The following is an 18,431-nucleotide window of genomic DNA, read 5'->3' as shown; positions in this document are numbered from 1 at the left end:
GAGCCCTGAGGAACACCACACAAAATGGTGCGGGGGCTGGAGGAGAAGCCACTTGTGGAGACATGGTGGAACCGGTGTGAGAGATGGGATCTGAACCATTCAAGGACAGAACTTTGAAGATTAAGGTGAGATGAGAGGTGATGGAGGAAGATAGAGTGGTCCACAGTATCAAAGGCAGCAGAAGGTCGAGGAGGATGAGCCCTGGTCAAAGATGGATAAAATGTCATTTGTCACCTTGACCAGGGCTGTTTCTGTGCTGTGGGCAGCATGGAAACTCGATTGGAGTGGTTTGCAAATGGAGTGGCAGGAGAGGAAGGAATGCAACAACTGTTTCAAGGACTTTAGAAAGGAAAAGGAGGTTGGAGATGGGGCTGTAGTTAATGAGCAGGGATGGGGCCAGGGTAGGATTTTTTAGGATAGGGGTGATGACAGCTGTTTTTAGGGGTGAATATATGCTGCTGTTGTAAATATTAGACTTTATATAAAATATTACATTTTAAATTAAACATTACAATCATGGCCAGGCCCAAAAAGCAAAATAACTGAGGCTTTCACTGTCATTTCAAAATCTGTTTTCACTCTTGCAAAGGAAACAGGTAACCAGTCATTCTTGAACTGAGTTCTGTGTTTGGAATCACTCAACAACAAAGTGTTGCTGCTTAGCAACAGCTGTGCCTCAAGCTCAAAAGACTTTGTTAATAAACACTTGTAAAGAAGGAGACTCGAGTGATTTTTGATGAGAAGATATGAAATGGCAATGTTAAATGACAAAGCGATAAGTGAACGCTACTCATTCTTATCATAATCCCTCCAAAAACAAAACAATAATAAATAAATTGGTCATTTTCAATCCATGACTGTCTGTGTGAGACACTGCTGTGCGCAAGTGGCTACCACGTTTCGCCCACAAATATACAGTCGATTCACTTTACAGTCTATTCTGTGAGGCGCTTTGAGACGTCGAGAAGACATGAAAAGCGCTATATCAAATGCAAGGATTATTATTATTATATTATTATCAACCTGTTGCTCTGCGCTGGGATGCAGTTCTGCCATATAAACCAACAAACGTGGTATGATGTGATCAATGCCCATGACCTCTTTTAAGCAGCCTCAATCCTAACAACTAATGCCCAGTGTGAAGAGTTCTTGGGCTTCTTTATTTCCAAGATAGATAATGTCCTCCTGGCCGCCCCCGCCTCATGTCCCCCACCACCACCCCCATTGTGGAGTCCTGTAGCTCAGTGGTTAGAGCACTCGCTTTGCAAGTGAGAGACCTGAGTTCAATTCCCGGCAGGGCGAAACCTTGGGCAAGTTTCCTTACTCCACACGTCTAATAATAATCCCTCCAAAACGAAAAACAATAATAAATTGGTCATTTTCAATCTACGACTGTTTGTGGGACATTGCTGTGTGCAATTGGCTGCTGCGTTCGCCCACAAATATACAGTCAATTCACTTTACAGTGTGTTCTGTGAAGCACTTTGGAACATCCTCCCGACATGAAAAGCGCTATATCAAATGCAAGGATTATTATTATTATTATTATTGCTTCACTAACACGCAGATGAAACCCACCACCTGCTGCCTCGATACCATATTGCTAGTCTGTCAACTCCTCCTCCACTACTCACTGCTGGCAGACACCATAAACCAGTCCCTCTCTTCAGGCTCAGACTCACTCACCCTCAAAACAGCTGTCATAACCCCCTTCCTTAAAAAACTTACTCTCGATCCCTTCACCTTTGCACTACCATTCCATTTCAAACCTGCCTTTCCTGGCCAAAACCCCAGAATGCGTTGTTGCAAACCAACTTCGCTCACACCTCTCCCTCCACTCCCTACTTGAACACCTCCAGTTTAGTTTCCGCCCAGCCCACAGCACAGAGACAGAGCTCGTCAAAGTAACAAATGACGTCCCCCCTCTCTCTCTCTCTCTCTCTCTCTGTGACCAGGGCTCCCTCTGCCTCCTTGTTCTCTTCAACTGTCGTTTGATACAGCTGATCACGTCATCCTCCTCCACTGCCTGTCGTCTCTCATCCACCTTAGTGGGACCACACTTGCATGGTTTGAGTCCTACTTGACTAACCTCCAACGATATATCTCAGCCAACGATTTCTCCTCCCGCCCCTGCTGGTCACCTGAGGAGTACTCCAAAGATCCATTCTTGGCCCCCTCCTTCTCCTCATCTACATGCTCCCTCTCGACGATGTGTTCCGCAAACATGGGGTAAACTTCCACATGCGGATGAAACACACATCTACCTCTCTTCCTCCAGCTGCGACTCCCAGTCCACCGATGTTCTATCAGGTTGTCGGACTCACATCAAGGCCCAGAAGAAGCAAACTTCCTGCAGCTGGACATTGACAAGATGGAAGCCATATTCTTTGACTCCCGTCAGCATCTTCTCTCTTGTGGTTCTGACATCCTTACCCTATCCAATCTCTTCCTAAGATTCACCGAACCTGTGCGAAACTTAGGCATCAAGTTCGACCCCCAGCTATTCTTCATACCCCACATCCGGTCCCTGGCCAAGACTGCTTTCCTCCACCTCATTGCCCACCTCCAACCGTACTTCACTTCAAAAGCTGCCAAAACCTTCGTTCACTCCTTCGTTACCTCTCGCCTCGACTACTCAAATGCCCTCCTCACCAGTCTCCCCTGCTCCACTATTCACAAAATTCAACTGGTTCAAAACTCCACCGTTCGCATTCTCACCCACACTAAACTCAATACCTCCATTACCCCAGCCCTTGTCAAACTCCATTGGCTCCCTGTCACAGAGCAGATTGATTTTAAGATCTCACTCTTGTATTTAAATCCCTTCATGCCTTGGCAACCCCCCCATGTCTTCAATCTGCTCTCTCCCTACACTACTGCCAGCTGCTCCGGCCTCCTCCTTGTCCCCTGGACCCTCCTCCCCATCATCAGCAGCTGTGCTTTCAGCCACTACTCCCTGAAGCTGTGGAAGTCTCTCCCTTAATCTCTTTGCTTGTCCCCTCTCTCCTGATTTTCAGATCGCTCTTGTAGACCTTCTTTTTCAACTGTGCTTATGGTCACCTTCCCCCTGCCCCTGGCTCGGCATCGGGCTCCACCACTGTTATGGATTCTGAGATGCCGGCTGGCATGAAGGGTGCTATATAAATGCAAGTTGTTGTTGTTGTATTAGATTATTGTTTATTTATATTCAAAATGTTTACTGAATTCCTTACCCCATTTTTTTGTATTCGACAGAATTCACAAAAAATGTAGCACTTAAGAATCGTAGTACGCCTACAAAAGTCACTACACTTTGCAGTGTTAAGCTGTTAAGTACTTTGAGATGTACTCTTGATGTAAAAAGCAATTTATCAATTGGAATTATTATTATTACTACATCGAATGTAATTTTGGGGCATTTTTTCTTGAAAGAATGCTAAAGTTAATGGAGTAAAAATGTGCAGTGTTTCTAAAACATTTTTCTTGCATAGATTAGCAGAAGAAATGGTGGGTGAAGAAACACCCCACGCTTTATTTCAGTTTTCAATTGAGGAAACAGTCAGAGAGTGGGATGAAGGGCGACTTCAGGAAACAGTGGTAGAGGCACATGAGCCTGAGTAGCACTTTTTCTGTTCTGAAAATGTTTATAGTTCTATTTGTACGTAATATTGATATAGGATTTAATATTCTGCTAGTGAAAGGGAGAGAGGTGGATCAGGGTTTACTGACAACTAAATGATCTATTCAATATGTATTATTCAAATTAGGTATTTATAGTTATATTGACATTATTTCTGGGAATAAACTGTCTGGCTGTCAGGCAAGATATTGTATAATGTCAAAACAAATGATTTTACTTGTTTCAGCACATTGCTCGGAGCACTCACTTCATAACCCAGAAGTTTCAGTCAGGCCCTGGGGTGAAACATCTTGCTTCAGTAATGCATAACACCTTGAAGCAGGAAAGACCTGACATGGCTTGTCTCATCGCATCAAAACACCACCATATGGCAACTAAAACTGAGCAGGTTTAGTGGGTGTCATAGACAAGCCTGACTTTCATGCTTTAAAAAGGCCACAGAGAGGCAAAGCACCATTAGGTGAAAGTTGTGAATAAAGAGGATACCATTCTGAAATATTAATGATGCTTTCACTTGATATGGAATATATCTCTAAATACCAGATATCAGGCTCTAAAAACGTCCCATGGCATTTACAGTAATTACTCTTAAATGTAGTGACCATTGTCTTTGTAGGTCAATATAGGAACCAATATGTGGACAGCAATGTCCCACAATCAGCCAAGAGGTGAATGCTCAATGAAAGTTATTTTCTTTATCCCTAATTGTAAGCTACAGCCACATTTTAAAGAAACTGTGTCAAACTCAACAGCAGTGTGTGAGTTGGGGTCACGGGATCAAAAATTTCTTAATGTTTCTTTGATAGCAATTGCAGTTTGTGAATACAATACAATTTTACAATAATATTTACACTTATATAGTGCTTTTCACATTAGGCGGACATCCAAAGTGCTTGAAGGATGGGGTATAAAAACGGGAGCATGATATGGGGGCAGGGGGGACTACTGTAGCTTATTGGTTAGAGCGCTCGCCTCGCAAGAAATCGATTCCCGGGCAGGGCGAAACCTTAGGGAAGTTTCCTTATTTTACCCGCCTCTGTTTATCTTGCAACAAGTGGTCGTTAGTTGATTGGTGGATCACTTTCTGGGGGTAATAATCCCTCCAAAAAAATATAATAATAATTTGGTGATTCAATCCAGACTGTTTGTGTAACACTGTTATTTGCAATTGGCAGCCACGATTTACCCATGGAATATACAGTCAATTCATTTTACAGTCTTCTATGAAGTGCTTTGACAACTTGATAAGGCGCTATATCAAATGCAAGGATTATTATTATGACAGTGTAATATGTAATTCAATAAATGTGTTATATAAATGCAAGTTGCTGTATAATCAGGCACATCAAAACAATTTAGTCAAATGGGGACGCCACCCAGTAACCAGATTTCTGTCATGCTGATAAATATACTGTATATACTCTATATTATATATACTCTCCCTCTATATATATGTATATATATTGTGTCTCTGTGTATATATTATCTATAGTGTGTTACTCTACATATATATTGGAAAGTCTATATTTTATATACTCTCTCTGTGTATGTATATATGACCCTTTGGAATTCAGAAGTAAATTATGTTGGAGTAGTGCTCCTGTGCCAAACGTATCGGTGACCCAGTTTGTGAATTTAAGTTGGTGCTGTCGCTTCTGACACTGTCAGTCAGGCTCAGGTGATAACACTCTCATATCTGAGTCAGAAGGTTGTAGGTACACGTCCCATGTCAGGACTGGAAACTCACAGTCTAAGCTGACACTCGAGTGCAGTGCAACATTGTTAGATACACCATCCTTCAGGTGAGTTGTCAGCCAAGGCTCTATCTGCCTTTCCAGGTGGACATTTAAATACGACACCATTGGAAAAGAGAAGGGACTTTCTCTCTCTGTCCTGGCCAATAATTTCCCCAGATAAAATTGGTTATTTATTTCATGGCTGTTGGACATTGCGGTGTGCAAATTAGCTGCTGCTGCTTCCCTACAAATACACAGTCACTGCACTTCACAGTAAAAATCCTGTGCAGCACTTGAAACATTTCAACAATGTGATCAAGTGGTATATCAAATGCAGGGCTAGTTATTATTATTGAGACGTCTCAACAACGTAATAAGGCGCTATATCAAATGCAAATATTATTATTATTGCTATTTTTAAAATGGAATCCTATTAACATCTGCAAATTAGACCCTAATGTAAAGTTACTTAATGATAATTCAGCCAATGAAAGACAACCCTATAAGGTTTACACATGAGTACACATTTTACACATTAAAAGTAATTTGTCTCACCCTCAAGTACGTCACTGAAAAAAAATGCAATCTGCTCACTATGTGAGACATTATGTTATCTCAAATGCTGAACTTACGGAATCATTATTATGCAGCCGAATCTTCGTGTTTGATGCTGATGAAATGTGCTGTGCATTTCAAGCTGCATTTACTGTAGTTTATGTTCTGCTTTATAATAGTCGAGTAAAGTGAAATGAATGGAGCATAACCAAAGGGAATCTGACATCAATATCCCAGCTACCTTCTCTTAATATTCATGTGATTTATTTATGAACCAGCCAGAGCATTAGTTACTGGAGGCCAAATTCTTCATGTGGCATAGTGCTAAGTTACCGGAGTTGGGAAGCGTGGAGTGAAGATTGAAGCATAAACCTGCCTCCAGCCCGACTCCCCTGCCCATGCCCTATGTTCTTCATTTCACTTCACTTTCACTCACTCCGCTACTGTTTCCTCACTCCCTTTGTCTCTCTATTGTTGGCCAAGATTTCAGCCACTATGCATTATGAGTAAAACCCTAAATCCCTTCCTTGCTTTATTCCTTTTAAGCGCTGAGCTCCAAGACACCACCCAGTGTGAAGGCGCTGCATAAATCAATTGAAGCTCTCCCAACAATGCTCTGTGTCAGTGAATAAAGTAAACTAGATGTTAGGATGCATCAAAAGATCACTGAGGAGCGACTAAGTAAATTGGGCATGTTCATGCTGGAAAAGAGAAGATTGAGAGGCAACATGACTGCAGCATGACAAGACAATATAGATCATGACAAGCTGTTTCAACTTGTCCAGAATAGTAGAACCAGAGGACACAGTCTGCGATTGAAGGGGGTAAATTCAGAACAAAACTATTTCAGTGAGTGAATAGTGAACCTGTGGAACAGGCTCTCTAGGGAGATGGTTGAAGCAGGAAGTGTTGATTCTTTCAAACACAGATTAGATAGTTTACTTTTAGGAAATATCATTATGGGATCTAGCACATAGGGAGTTCGGAACATATGTGCATGCGACTGATCGCTGGGAAGGTGTAAGGTGAACTAGATGGACTTCAGTCTTTTTTCATCTAGCATTTCTTTTGTTCTTATATAAATGCAAGTTGTTGTTGTTCAAAACTTCAAATCTCTGTTAATAAAACTATCTCTTTGGCATGCCTTTGTTCAACACCTTGAAATTGCCCTTCCTCTCCTCCTCCCTTGTGATTATAATTCTCGATAAAGTGCTTTGAGATGTTCATCCTATGTAAAAGGCCCGGGAGACTCAGTCATTCCACTTTATATCCCTCGTTTTGAGACATCCTCTTGATGTGAAAGACTGGAAAATGTATGCAACTATTATGAATAATATTAAGGCACAAGTTGCTATAATAAAAACTCCTTGAAGTTATGGGATAAAAATAATTCACAACAACTTGCCTTTATATAGTGCTCCTAAGGCAGGGTAGCATTCCAGAGTGCTTGACAGTGTAGAGCACAACCCTGGGAGGGGGAAAGGTGACCCTAGCTACAGTCGAAGAGGAAGCTCTTCATGAGTGACCTGAAGATGGGGAAGAAGGGGCAAGGCAGAGGGATAGAGGAAAAGTGCTCCAGAGTATTGGGGTATAAGTCAATAGAGTAAATCTAGACCCAGGTGGAATTTCAAGCTCTACATGTGTTAACCACTTTGAGATGTGCATTCTATGTCAAAGGTGCTATAGAAGTGCAAGTTGTTGTCCTTGTTGTTGCAGTTATACATACATTAGTCTCTGTTCACTTTAATTCTCATCAAAGTTTCATTCTGAGATTCTTCTATTTAGCCTCAGTTACAAAGTTCTTTCGTTGAACCGCCTTGCTATTGCATCATCAGTGTGCATTTCAAGCTTGTTTCTATTTGCACCCTGACGCATCTGTGTATCAATAATTAATATTTTTCCACACAACTCGACCAATTATTATTAAACTGTTTGGGCTATGCACCACCATCTATATTCATGAAATCCTTATTTGTATGGTGAAAAAATTTTGCTCATTTATGTTCATCAATCAGTTTAAAAATAAAATGTCTGGTTTATTTAGATAACAATTTCTGAGTCTCTGATAGAATGTCTGCTTAATCATGGGTATCCGTTTAAATACTACTACCCCAATGCACACTCTGGGTTCCCCAAAGCCTTAGCTCTTGCCAACCTGCACCCAATAATTTCCAGAATTAGATAAGTAGAATGCATCCCTCCAACAATTTATCACTGAGATTTCTATGTATATGTGGGATGCATAGACTCCTCAGTTTGATTTGGTTACTCTTAAGCATGCTGATGGGTTTCCACATGTGTTATGCACCCGGCTGACCAAAAAATAAATAAACCTATGGCCTCTTATTCTACTTTTGTGGTGCATCATAAAGTATTATTTTTGGTTTACCTTTCCATTTCTATTTAAAATTTTACTTAGGAGGTCCCCTCTGAGTCATAGAATCATAGACTCCTACCGCATAGAAAGAAGCCATTCGGCCCATCGTACCTGTGATGACTCTTTAAAAGAGCTATCCAACTAATCCCACTGCTCTGCTCATTTCCCTTCGCCTTGCTTTTTTTTTTCTTTTCAATTAAATATCCAATTCCTTTTTGAAAGTTATCGTCTTCTCTTAGATTGAAGAGTCCTAGATCTTGCAACTGGCCATGGGTGCAGCCATTGTGCTGAAGGCAGGGAGGAAGGGACAGGTGTCACATTGACAGTCTTTAGGAGAAGATAAAAAGATGTTTCAATGCACATTTGACATGATAATGTTTCCAATCTTCTAAAAACATTGCACTTCCTTTCCGTACATAACAATACTGAATAACAGAATGATTAAAGACCGTAAAATATAGCGTATACTATATTAGAAGCTCTAATGAATGTAAGGGTTCAAATGATTAAACAGTAATTTGCCATCACATATAAATATGACATTACTATTGACATTATAACTGTCTCTTTTTAAAACATCTTATCCTTTTAAGTTTTTTTAAAATCAAAACAAGGGCTGTCTATGATTTAAATACATTTATTTTAAATTTTAGATTAAAGGAAATCAATCGCTTTGAAAGCAGGCTGGCAATTTCTAATTGCAAAGTCCTTTGAAAATTATTAACTACTCAAGGACTATTATCTCCATGGCTCTATCAGGGCATCAGATGCAAACGGGGGAAGATAATTGCAAAAGCTGGAGTAGCATTTTTACAATTATCTCAGTATGTGTTCAAGCACCTTCTAATGAGTGTATTTTAATTGCTCCTTTTTTNCTCATTAATGTAAGATGCAACTCTATTAAATCATGTTATTTCATACAAGTAGCAGCCACAATTGAAAGCTTTTTTATCTCCATACAAAAAGTACTTCTTATATAGGTGGATATCTGAAGCATACAAATTCCCACTGTTTCCACTGGTTGGGGAGTTTGTAACCAGAGGATACAAAATTAAGATAGCAACCAGGGCATCCAAAAGAATTAAGGGGGAAACTAGTTCATGCAGAGGATAGTGAGATTGTGGAGCCTCACTATCTAAAGTGTTGTGCCTGAAGCAGTGGTTGAATCAGATTGTACAGATGTATTCATGACAAAGCACATGAGGCAAAGGGGAATAGAAGGGTATGGGAGGGAGCAAAGGAATGGGCGTATGGAGTATAAACACCAGCATGGACTGGTTGGGCTGAGTGCCTTGTTTCTGTGTTGTACATTCTTTGTAATCTTTGTAACTAATGACATAGTTGAAATGCACTGAGTTTAGTTTTCTTGGGAATCAATAATTCAGTTTTCATCAACATAAATCCCCAAACCAAACTTTTTGTGGGAAACATTCTGCTAATGAGAAAAAAACTCTTGACGTATCACAACAAGCTGCAAATGTCTTCTGTTAGCCTGCTGTGAAATGATGATACAAAACCAAAAATCGGAATAATAGCCAGCTCTCCTAATAACTAACCATATTGATTTTCTTTGGGCATTTACAGAAATTTCAAATGCATTTTAATTGACAAACTCTGATAAAATAACATGCAATTATAGCCTTTTCAATTAAACATGGCTACATCTAAAATAAAGCGATAAAGCCAATTGCTCAAGGTCATCACTGTCTAATTATTGTACTTTCACAAATCTCTTGCATCACTTAAACTCCAGACAGCGTTTCATGATGTGAACAAATTATGGAGACATATCTCAAGTGCCCATTGAGAAGCATTTATGCAAATAAAATTTTTCATGTGTAACTGTAAGAAATTTTCCCCAATGTCTCTTATTAATGTCCATAACACAAATAACCCTTGCATTTGATAAAGCGCCTTTTCATTTTGTGTAACATCTCCGACCGGTTAATAATAATAATCCTTGAATTTCATTTAGCGCCTTATTACGCCATTGAGACATCTCAAAATGCTTCACACAATATATTGTAAAATTGATTGACTGTATATTTTGTGGGCTTCACAAGATTTACTATAAAGTGTCGTGACTGCGTATTTGTAGGCAAATATGGCAGCCAATTTGTGTATAGCAAAACAATATCCACCAGAACAGGCAGATGGGACCTCAGTTTAACATCTCATCTGAAGAATGGTACCTCTGACACTGCAACGCTGCACTGGAGAGTCAGCCTAGAGTTCAAAGTCCTGAGATGGGGTTTGAATGTACAACCTTCTTAGCTCAGAGGCAACAGTACTATCCACTGAACCTGGCAGAAGAAGGCACCCACGGACAAGTAATTCATGTACAGTTTTTACCAGAGCTAGTGGAGGAGGGGTGGGTGGGGTTTGGGGGTTTGTGAGATGGGTTGGGGAAACAAAACATCAAGGTTACACAATGATGAAAACAATCAAGAATTTGCGCAAATTCTGAGCTTATTCAGGGAATACAGGCCTAACTGAACTGCTTGTGGACGATGTTTACTGTGGCCATTTTGAAAGTATTGAAAATCTGTAAAGATATGAAGATTCAATAAAAGGTGGAGGTGGCACCTGTTTTGTAGCATTCTTTTCATCTCTTTACAAATACACCCAGATCTTCCAGCTGAGATATTAATCAGTGGGCACCACTACTCTGAAAACATATGGACTGCTTAAATTAATAGTAGACTCACCAACACAGCTAGCTGGTGAAGTCCTGTAACTTGGTGGTTAGAGCACTCACCTCACAAGCGAGAGGACCTGGGTTTGATTCCCAGCAGGGCGAAACGTTGGGCAAGTTTTCTTACTCAACACACCCCTGCTAAACTAGCAGTAAGTAGGAACCCAGTTGTTAGTCAATTGACGGATTGCTTTTCTGGGTGTAATAATTGCTTCAAAAATTGAATAGAAATAATATGGTCACTCAATCCATGCCCTTTTGTGGGACACTGCTGTGAGTAATTGGCTGTTGTGTTTCCCCCACAAAATATACAGTCAATTCAATTTACAGTATATTTTATGATGTGCTTTGAGTCGTCTCAAAGACGTGATAAAGTGTTATAACAAATGCAAGGTTTATTATTTCACTCTTGCGACATCCATTCAGCTCGATCCCTTACACACAAGCACATTAGTGGTATGATTAAATTGGCATTGCCGGTTTAGGTGAAGTGGACAGATGAAATTGCCTGAGCAGTAAAATGGGGAACTGAATGATCTTGGGCAAGGCTACAAGAGTGGCATGAATGCTGGGTCATGATAGTCACACGGGAGTGGAGCACTTCCACATGTCGATGAATCAAACGCCACAGAGGATTTTGTAGCTCTTTGATGTGAATGGCATATTGGATGAGTGCAGAGCAGCCCACTGTGGTGATTGCTGCACGATCCTCTGTGACCCATTAGTGAACATGGATTCAGTTTCCAAGGGTTGGCTGGCAGATCTCATTGAAGAAATGCAGTCAGCTATCAGGAAAAGTTTGTCAGAGATTAGCAATTTCACACAAACTGGTTTCAGCCAGCTGGATTGCTGCATGTGGAAACCAGACTGGAATAAACCTGATGACATGAAAGGAAAGATGATGGCATTCATCCCAACAATTTGTTTTGGCTGATATGCTGCTTGAATGTTATACCCACAGGATTATAGCAAATAGACAGTTCATGCAGATACTTAAAGACATCAATTGCTCTATTCACAATACCCCCGAACTGCTGTTGCTTTTTCTGTAAAAAAAAAACCCTGACAAAATGTTGCCTACTTGGTAGTGGTATATAACAACAACTTCGATATAAGGCATTGCCTCCTCATCTCAGGTGCTGATCACCATTCACAGAGGCACTCTCCATGTCGCAAAGCCAGTACGCAACCATGATGTCCTGTTCAACGCTGAAATACTCTTTAAACCACACATCCGTGCCATGACTCATTCTGCCTTCCTCCAGCTCTGCAACATCAGCCGACTCTGCCACTGCCTCTCCCATCAGGTGTCTCTGACACCCTCGTTCACACATTCAACATGTCCAGGCTCAACTAAGCTAATTCCCTGTGTGTCGGACTTCAGTCTTTGCCATTCATGTAAGAAGATATCTCGGAGTACTATACAGCTTGTGGAGTCCTGTAGCTCAGTGGTTAGAGCACTCGCTTTGCAAGCGAGAGACCTGTGTTCAATTCCAGGCAGAGCAAAACCTTGGGCAAGTTTCCTTACTGCACACGCCTGATAATAATCCCTCCAAAACCAAAAACAATAATAAATTGGTCATTTTCAATCTACGACTGTTTGTGGGACATTACTGTGCGCAATTGGCTGCCGTGTTCGCCCACAAATGTACAGTCAATTCACTTTACAGTGTGTTCTGTGAAGCTCTTTGGAACGTCCTCCTGACGTGAAAAGCACTATATCAAATGCAAGGATTATTATTATTATTATTAGTCAGGGGTTTTCTTTGAAAATGGTTGTTTTGGCTTAACATCTGTCTGTGTACCAATAGCATCACAAAAGTGGTTCTCTCAGATTCCTCAAATACATGGTTGGGTTTGGGAGCAAGGGAGAAGGGGGAGTAGGAGGTGACTATAGGCATGGTCCAAGAGATAGATCTTCAGGTGTTTTTGTTTTAATAAGTCCTTTTTCCTGGGCTCAACTATCCTTCCCGATAAACAATTCCACATTCCACCTGATAATTGCCTCTCTGTAAAGAGATACCTGCTGGTGTCTCCTGAAATTACAATTCACAAGTCTTAACATGTGCCCTCTTGTTTTGCTGGCTTAGCATATCAAAGTGTTATTCTGGCTGTTTTTCATTCCAATGCAGCATCTTATATACGTCAATAATGTATTTTCTATGATGTTTCTTTTCAAGGCTGAAGAGACCTAGATTATCTGGTCATTCCTTTGTAGATCATTCCTTTATCACTAGGGCTGTTCTGCTTCTGGATCCTGGACAACCCCTTATGGTGTGACATCCATAATTGCATGCAATAACTTCAGGTGTGGACTGACCAGAGCACTGTACAGGAAGTGATCAGCCCTGGTGTTACAAAAATGACTACTATTCATAACAACGATTCTCAAAGCAAAACCTCTGATGATTATTAAACTTTTATTAAACTAAATTAAATAAGTCTAATCATTTTATTAAACTTATTCATTTTAATAATTTAATAACAATTGGCTGACGTGTTTTGCCCACAAAACATAGTCAAACCACTTTACAGTATATCCTGTCAAGCGCTTTGAGACGTCTCAAGATGTGATAAGGCGCTATATCAAATGCAAGGATTGTTATTATTTAACATTATGGGAAGCATTTAGTTTCCTATTAATTCAATACTTTGAACTACCTATTAAACAACCATCCTTTATTTGTAACCATTTATTCCCTATGGTACATCCATGTATTTGAGGAATCTGAGCAAACCACTTTTGCAATGCTAATGGTGCAAGGAGACAGATGTTAAGATAAAATATGTATATGTAATATGTGAATTCTGGGCTTCTAACACCCTTGCCGCTCACCACCATCATCAACCTGGAATTATTTGCTGGTTGAAAAATATGTCTGATGAATAATTCTGCAAATAGTGATTTGGAAAATAGATGAGAAAATATTTATAGGTTTTCTTTGAAGATTATGTTGTTATCAAACAGTCAAGAACTTGGCAGTGGAGGTGATTGCTTAAACAGCTCGTTTAGGTTAACTCACAGCAGATCCAAGTCAAAACTTGAGATGCATAATACAGATACTAATAATAAGCTACAGATAAGATACAGATTGGAAAACACTATTGCAAGCTGCAATTCATTGCAGATTTATGATTCAATTCAGCATGAGAACACATATAATACTTTACTTTTGGAGATTAAGGGATTAAAACAACTGTTCCAAAGAATGATACTACATAGAAATAGGCCATTCTGCCCAACAAATCTTTGTTTATACTCCACTTGAGCCTTTACCCCTCCTATTCCTTTCACCTATATCCTCTATTCCTTGCTTCCTCTTGTATGCAAGAAGTTTCAACCACCAATTTCTAGCATTAAGTTCTCACCACCCTCTGCATGAAGAATTTTCTCTTCAATTGCCTTTTGGTTCTGATACTGGCTATCTTATATTTATTCTCCCTCATAAGGGACTCACCAACAAGTGGAAATAGCCTGCGAAAACCTTTCAGGATCTTAAACACAAATGAAATAGAAAACAGCCAAGTTCCCAAATGCAATGAGTCTCTAGCAAAGAACTGTAGAATGCAGTAGAATCATCCACTTCTATCAAACACCAAAGATCCAAGGAGTTGAAATGTTGACAAGTGTCAAGATTAGGTTTGCTCTGGAATAGTAATAATAATCCCTGCATTTGATATAGTGTCTTTTCATGTCTTTGAGATGTCTCAAAGTGCTTCACAGTATATACTGTAAAATAAGTTGACTATATATTTTGTGGGTGAAACGCGGCAGCTTTGCTCACAGCAGGAATGAGAGAAATATAGAGTGAATGAGAAAAGAGTGTTGTATTGTTAGTGGTCTGATCATTCTTGGATCAATTGAAAAGAATAGAAAGGTTGCCAATAGTAATGTCAGTCAAGTTAGGAAAGGTTCCTACATGCAACTTTGTACTATTAGCTGTCTATAATTCCAGTTCAAATTATGTGAAAAATATTAGTCTCTTAATAATAAGGAAAAAAATAACTGATTTCAATGTGTATTTTTATTTGTTCATTTTTACTGCACATAATGTAATAATTCTTGCATTTGATATAGCACTATATGATATCATCAACATACCTCAAAGTGTTTCACAGGATTTTACAGTGAATTGTAGTGACTGTATCTGTAGGCAAATGTAGCTTAAGCATGGGAACAAAGTAATAATAATAATAATAATAATCCTTGCATTTGATATAGCGCTTTTCGCGTCAGGAGGACGTCCCAAAGCGCTTCACAGAACACACTGTAAAGTGAATTGACTGTATATTTGTGGGCGAACGCGGCAGCCAATTGCGCACAGCAATGTCCCACAAACAGTCGTAGATTGAAAATGACCAATTTAATTATTGTTTTTGGTTTTTTGGAGGGATTATTATTAGGCGTGTGGAGTAAGGAAACTTGCCCAAGGTTTCGCCCTGCCTGGAAGTATGAGCAGAGTGAAACAAAGATCAGAGACTTCCAAAAAACGTTACTCACCCCAGTAGTACAGGTTCAGTTAGTTTCTTTATCTTTTCAAAATGTAGCTTTTATTTGAGATTTTGGAAAGTATTGCGATGTGAAACCAGGTCACTGATCCAAACTAGCCGGGTCTAATACCTATGCATAATAGCCAAAACTGCAAGCAGAAAAGTATGGGATTATTGGGTTGATTGCACATCACACAGATTGTCAAACATTGAACAACCTTGGAAAGTAAATCTATTATAAATCATTTTAGTGCAATGTAGCTACCTAACCTTTTTTTGCATGTATAATCTTTGGTGGAATGTTTACTGTTTGCTTCACTGCTGTCTCAATGGAGTTTTCTGAACCAAATAATTTGAACCAATTTGTGTGTAATCTTATTCTTTGTGTGCCTCTATTTGTAAATGTTTTCCTTATGAATGAATTGATGAATACCTTTTCCTTATTGCCAGTGAAAAGAAACTCATCTCACAGTGGATATAATGGTGCCTCTCTCCATTTTGTTCTGCAATGTTCATTCAGATATTGAAGGAAAAGGAAATGGATTCAGAAATAATAATAAAAAATAAAGGAGCTTTTTATGAAAACAAACGGCATGAAAGAAAATTCTGGCAATTATTTTTACTGCTGAACATATGTGTAAAACACTAAGCAGAACTTAGGTAAAAACACAGCTCTACAGGTTTGCTGACATTGAGCAGCATTTGAAATATATTGTGCACAGTCACAGTGAAACTTAATGTTCCCTCTCTCCTCCTACCCAATAATACTAGTACTTTATTCCACAAATATTGGTTCCCCACAAGTGCTTCAAATGGATTTCAGCTCAGCACGTGATGTAACAGAATTTGGTAAAACACTTGCACTGATTATAATCAGCTCAATTGAATGGTATCATAGAGATCCTAGTTGGTGGCGCGAGTCAATAGTAAATTTCCTTGTGAGGAAACAAAATCAGTAGTCAGATAGCAGTTAAGGACACCTGACCTGTGTTACTACCCAAATAATCTTTAGATGGATTTAGTACAATGAATGGTACCCAAATCCCACGTTGTGAATAATAATGAGAAAAATAAATAATAATCCTTGCATTTGATATAGCGCCTTATCATGTCGCAAAACGCTTCATAGAATACAAAAACAACTTGCATTTATATAGCACTCTTCACGTGGGGTAGTCACCTGGAGCGCTTGACAATGGCAGAGTCTCACCACAAGTCATATGAAGAGTGAGTGGGGAGGTGACTGTAAGTGCGATCAAAGAGGAAGGTCTTTTGGTGGGATTTGAAAGTGGGGAGGGAGGAGGCAAGGTGAAAGGATTGAGAGAGAATGAGTTCCAGAGATTCAGGGCATAGTGTCATGAAAGCACGGCCACCAATTGTAGAGCGAAGGAGCCAAGGGACTAACCAACTGAGCAAAGGTGGCGGTGGTGTGTGAGCAGATTGAAGAGGTGGGGTGGTGCCAGGGTGTGAAGAGATTTGAAAGTGAGAGTGAGGATCTTGAAATTGTTCTGTTCTGCAACAGGGAGCCAGTGGAGCCTGACAAGAACTGGAGTGATGGGGATGTGGAGTCTGGTAACGGTGAGGAAACGGGTGGCAGAGTTTTGAATCGTTTGGACCTTGTTAACAGTGGAGCTGAGGAGACCGGAGCTGAAAAAATTGAGGAGGAAGGTGACGAAAGCATCAATGACAGTATTCATTAAAATCTACCCCTTTGGCTATGCTTTTTCTCCGCTCCAACACTCTCAGCTCCCACCCTCATCTCTGGTGCCTAGCCGGAATTGTCAAATGCTGTGGGGCATCCTCTCAATTTGAAAGGTGTTAAATAAGTGCAAATTGTATTGTGTTGTATAACTGCAAGTTATTCTTGTGTAGATGACTTTGAGAGATTTGAATACAGGGAAATTTAAATCTTATTATGCATGATGTGGGATTTAGGTGCCAGGAGGCACTTCATAAACCTGTGTTATACCAGTTGGGAGAATGACAAGTGAAGCAAAAAGAAAAAAAAACAGGATGAAGACAACATTTTTTACAATAGTTATATTTAGCAAAGAAATCCAGAAAATATTTGGTTGACGCAAGGTAGGCTATCCACCTGTTGATCTTCTGTACTCAAGTCAGTTGGAGGAAGAATCTAACTGGTTAGATTTAGTTTTGATCACAGCCAGTAGGCTAGAATGACAAACACCGTGATAGCAATTGCCCTATTACTGCAGAAATATTGTTAAACAACCTGGAAAACATTCCCTTGAATATGTGTTGGGGGTGTTTTATAAAGAAATTGCATACTTTTCACTTCCTCATTAAAATTGAAGGCTTTTGAAGAGTTTCAATCACCCTCTCAATGAGTATTTTGGATAACACAGGAAATAATTGAAGTCTGCTTTGATGGGTACCCTATGGACTTGGATTTAAGATGATATTGCTCTGCAAAATATAAACAATCTCATCATCTCAAAATTACAATGTCAAATAATCTTCAGTCTATAGTTCAGTCAGGAAAATTATGATCAGCATTAGCAAGCAATCGAGTTGTGCAACAGCTACAAATTACATTTATTTACTTTAGCCATTCAACTGGAACAGTGACACACTGCTCAGCCAAGCATATTCTATAAGGAATGTTCTCCAAATTAAATAGCAGAGCTTCATGAGAATTTATCATTGTATAAAAATAATAATACTTGCATTTGGTACAGCACTTTTCATATTGAGAGGATGGCTCAAAGTATTTCATAGGATATACTGTGAAGTGCAGTGTTTTGGGGACAAAAACAACAGACTATTTTTACACAGCAATGTCCCACAAACAGCCATGAAGTGAATGACCAATTTTATTTGGGAAATTGTTGGGCAGGACACCAATAGAAACATCCTTCTCTTTTTGAATAGTGCCACGGGATCTTTAACGTCCACCTGGACAGGCAGACAAGGCCTCAGTTTAACGTTTCATGCAAA

Source organism: Callorhinchus milii, unplaced genomic scaffold (genome assembly GCF_018977255.1).
Source record: "Callorhinchus milii isolate IMCB2004 unplaced genomic scaffold, IMCB_Cmil_1.0 Scaffold3, whole genome shotgun sequence".
In the NCBI taxonomy this organism is placed as follows: Eukaryota; Metazoa; Chordata; class Chondrichthyes; order Chimaeriformes; family Callorhinchidae; genus Callorhinchus; species Callorhinchus milii.
This window is presented reverse-complemented; position numbering follows the sequence as displayed.